We start from the raw sequence: 5,216 nt of genomic DNA on the forward strand, positions 1-5,216 counted from the left end.
TAGAGAACAAAAAAGGTAGGCAAGGGCTGGGTTTTTCTTAGGGGCCGCTGAAGAAGCTCTCCTACCCACTTCGATCAAAATCACCTGGAAATCAAATGATCCGGTCTGGGTACCTCAGTGGCCCCTGCCTAAGGAGAAGCTATTAGCCTTGTCAGAAATAGTCAGTGCACAACTTAGATTAGGACACATTAAGCCGTCGACCTCCCCATGGAACACCCCCATTTTTATAATTAAGAAAAAGTCTGGCAAGTGGAGGCTGCTCCATGATCTAAGGGCGGTCAACGCGCAGATGCAGTCCCTGGGGGCGGTCCAGAGGGGGCTGCCAGCTCTCTCAGCCATCCCTCAGTCTTGGCCGATTTATGTTATAGATCTTAGAGACTGTTTCTTCTCAATCCCCCTGCATCCAGAGGACACCCATAGGTTCGCCTTTACTTTACCCACCATTAACCAAGAAAGCCCTGATCTCAGATACGAGTGGATAACGCTGCCCCAAGGTATGGCCAACAGTCCCACTATGTGTCAGATTTACCTTGATTCCCTACTGGCCCCCCTACGGAAATCCTTTCCCAAGATAAGATGTGTGCATTACATGGACGACCTTTTGCTCAGCGGCAGGGACCCAGACATGCTAAATAATATGCTCGGCCAGTTGGTCGAGGCCCTGAGACAAGCCAATCTGCATGTTGCCCCCGACAAGATTCAGGGAGGAGAAATGGTGACCTACTTAGGCGCGAGAATCTCCCCTATGCTAGTCTCTCCGCAGAAGGTCACCATTAGGACGGATGGCGTTAGGACCCTAAATGACATGCAAAAGCTATTGGGAGACATTAATTGGATTAGGCCATATTTACATATACCAAATTCAGATCTCAAACCCCTGTTCGACCTTCTGAAGGGAGACCCAGATATAGCCTCCCACAGGAGGCTCACTCCTGAGGCAAGAGCTGCCTTACAGAGAGTGGAGGAAGCCTTAGGTGGGGCTACCTTACACAGAATTGAACCAGGGCGACCCTTTGATGTCTGTTTGCTACAGACTAGTCTACAGCCCACCGCGGTGATTTGGCAGAAAGGACCACTACTGTGGATACACCCTAAGGTCTCACCTGCAAAAGTCATAGAGCATTACCCGGAGGCAGTCGCTTCATTGGCCCTTGAAGCGCATGATAGAGCTGTCCAACATTTTGGCTCAGGACCACAAGCCATCCGAGTACCCTATACCGCCAGCCAGATCAAGACCCTGGCTGCCTGCATAGATACTTGGGCCATTTTGAGATGTGTTTTCCATGGGGATATAAACAATCAATGCCCTAAAGACCCTATCTTGTCATTTGTTACTCAGCACCCTGTAATTTTTCCAAAGGTTACTGCCTCTGAGCCATTAGTCCCAGCAACTACAATATATACAGATGGCTCCAAGACGGGGATAGGCGCCTATGTGATCCTAGGCAAGCCCCTGGTTACCATACAATTTGAACCTGATCAGCCTCAGGTGGTGGAACTGCAGATCGTTAAAATGATTCTTGAACGGTTCTCAGGAGCCATTAACATTGTCTCCGATTCTAGGTATGTGGTCAATGCTATGCAAGTGCTTGAGACTGCCGGTTTAATTAGATCCACTTCCACAGTGGCTGGGCTGTTCCTGTCTATCCAGACATTGCTCCAGAACAGACACCATAAGGTCTTCACCACCCACATAAGAGCACATACATCCCTGCCAGGGCCTATGGCACAGGGGAATGCGGCTGCTGACACTGCCACTCGCCCGTTATGGATTTTTACCTTACTAACACCAATCGAGCGAGCCCGTGCCTTCCATGATAAGTTTCATGTCAATGCCAGGACACTAGCAAACCATTTCCATGTTTCCAGAGCAGATGCACGAGATATCGTGCGACTATGTGGCTCCTGTGCCACATACAAACCTGCCATACCGATGGGAGTAAACCCTCGAGGTTTGATCCCTGGTGATGTTTGGCAGATGGACATCACACATATACAGGAGTTTGGGACTCTTAAATATGTTCATGTTTCCACAGACACCTGTTCTCACGTCATATTTGCAACAGCAGAAACAGGTGAAAAAGTGTCTAATGTGATCAATCATTGCCTGGCGGCTTGGGCCGCATGGGGCAAACCAAAAATATTAAAGACTGATAATGGACCAGCCTATATAGGCAAAGCCTTCAATGAGTTCTGCAAAATGATGGAGGTTCAATTAAAACATGGTATCCCATACAATCCCCAAGGTCAAGGAATCATCGAAAGAGCCCATAGAAGTCTCAAAGCAATTCTAGCTAAACAAAAAGGGGGAGTAGGCCAAGGCCTGGCCCCAAAGGCACGATTATCCATGGCACTATTCACACACAATTTTTTAAATTTAAATAATGATAATTGCTCCCCAGCTATGGAGCACTGCAACCCTTCCTCCAACCATAAAGGGTGGGTTAAATGGAAAGATGTCCTAACAGGACAATGGATGGGCCCGGATCCGGTGGTTAGCTGGAACCGAGGCGCGGTTTGTGTTTTCCCACAGGAATCGGGACGAGAACCACTGTGGGTACCGGAGAGACTGACACGGGCGACAAAGCCCTCGACTGAAGACCAGACCTGCCCTACCGGAGATCCATCACAGACCAACCAACAAGATGAATAGAAATAGCGGTAGCCCAAAATGGACAAAAAGATCCTCAGGCATATGCATGGCTCGCTCGCCTAGCCTACGACCGAGTCTAGGGGTGGTGAGCTTCCCACACTCCTCCTCTAAAAAATTATGACATAGCTGGGTAGGAGAGTCAATGATGGGTAAGAGCGTACTCCCCCGGTGCGACTCAACCTAAGCCAGGCCCTACCCCATCCTGCACGTAAGCCGCTGGACTGTTAGATGCTGCCCAGGTCTAAATTTCTCTCCGAGGGGATTTCTTTACGGAGAGGAAATGAGTGCAAGCTTGTGTGCATCCAGGTTCCGTCCAGTTTGTGCCTGGCCCTAGAAAAAGGACGAGGGCCTCAGGGCCTTGGCAGACCATGGGACGGCCGACCAGGGTCTAAGCCAAGGACCTACGGTGGGCCTACGCATAGGGCATAAGCCTCTGCACCCAGTCCAGGAAGGGCTACGATGCGCACATTCATAAAAAATAAAAAAAGGGGAGATGTTGGGAGCCGCAGCCCCGAGCCCGGTCGCCTTACTTGGCGGACGTGAGGCCTGTAGGAAAGAGCAAAGCCTGAGTTAGATTACCCCTCCCATCGAGCACGTTAGTTTCCTGCTTACCGCGTAAACAACCCGCTCAATAATATGTTAGCCAATCAGCTTGCCTTGCTTACTTTAATATGATTGGACACTGTATCCGTATATATACTGGTGCCACCCCTGGGGGGAAGTAGAAGCCCAGAAGGAGCCGCGGAGAGCGGACCGGTAGAGGCTTCGGAGCGAAGCACGGAAGGAGCCGCGGGGAGCGGACCAGAGGAGGCTTCGGCTGGGAGCGATCCCAGGGCAGGCTGTACGGAGAGAAAATAAAAGAAAAGGTTGTCCACTGCCAGACTTTGTCGTGTGTCCTTCCTGCCGGCCGGGAGCGACATCGACATACAATGATAATTATTAAAGTGCTAGATAATAATTTACCTATAGATTAGTAACATTAAACTGTACCCCTCATATCTAACATAGAATTATAGTTGTTAGGTACTTATTAATAAGCTCATCAAATGTTAACAATTAATTTTTATTTGTTTTTATTTTAAAGAGAATAAGACAAAACAAAACAGAACAAAGTGAATTAGAACAGAACAATACAAGCAACACAGGACTCCAAAACAAGACAACAGGAAATCAGCAGTGACTAACATAACATTCTTATTTTCTTTGAAATAGTTGTCCATACCTTCATACACAATAAAATGAAACAAAACAAAACAGTATAAAACAAATTAAAAAAAAAAAAAAAGAATGAAAGCATTATGGGACTTCAAAACAAGACCGTGGAAATCAAGAGTGGTTATCATACTGTCTTTAGTTTTCTACAAAATGCTGTCCATACTTCTTCCACACATAATGAAATAAAATAATAGAAAGCACAATAAAATCAATCAAAACAAAAGAATGAAAGTATTATAGGACTACAAAACCAGAAAACAGGAAATGAACAATGGCTACTATAATGTCTCGTTTCCTTCAATATAATATAATGGAACCAATAAAAAAAAATAAAAACATTACAGAACTTCAAAACAAGATGATAGGAAATCAACAATGGCTACCATAATGGCTCATTTTCTTTAAAATAACTATTCATACCATCACACATAATAAAATCAAACAAAACAAATCAGAATAAAATCAAACAAAAGAATGAAAGTATTATAAGAATATAAAACAAGAAAATAGGAAACCAATCATGATTACCATAATAGATTCCATTATGCTCAAAATAGTTGCAGACATAGTAATATCTAACAAAACCAGCAGACACAGTAATATCTAACAAAATAAGAAAGAACAAAACCAAACCTCACAAAATTGTGAAAACAATACAAGAGTTTAAGACATGACAATAAGAAATAAACAGTGATTACCACCCTCCCTCCTATTTCCTCCCCTATCACTTTCGTAACATCTGATGTACTTTTTGAATCCCCACTAACTCATTCTGTTTTTTATGCTAGAGATCAGCCCTATAAGTTCAAACTGTTTTGCTCATGAACATGATTTCCAGTTGCACCCATTTACCTACAAGAACCTCGAGATTATTCTACTTTATAGCTGGGTAGCTTTCCATTGTATGAAAATACCGTATTTTTCTTATCCATTCTGTGGTTGATGGGAAAGTTACCCTTAATTTTTTTCTGGTCTCCTGTCATGTAAAACAGTTGTTTACTTTCCTTTGTTTTTCATCCTATGAGTTTCATTTTGAGTAAAATGTGTTTCTTCTATAGAGTATATTGATGGATCTTGCTTCTTGATCCACTTGCTCTGTGTTTCTTTTTATTGCTGACCTGAGGCCATCTGCATTACTGGTTACAACCATCATACACTGGTTTGTCTGTGCCATGCTATCCTGCTATTGGCTCTTCACATTTCCCCCTTCATTCAATTGCCTGTCCTGTTTGGCGATCCTTCTCTGCCGCTGTTTCTGGAACCATGGTCATCACCCTTTCTAGAATATCGTTTAGCACTCTCTGTAGGGTTGGTGTGGTGGTCATGAATTCTCTCTTTATCATGTAAA

This window comes from Cavia porcellus, unplaced genomic scaffold (genome assembly GCF_034190915.1).
Source record: "Cavia porcellus strain 051 isolate PalLab524CR breed Dunkin Hartley unplaced genomic scaffold, mCavPor4.1 scaffold_2, whole genome shotgun sequence".
Lineage (NCBI taxonomy): Eukaryota > Metazoa > Chordata > Mammalia > Rodentia > Caviidae > Cavia > Cavia porcellus.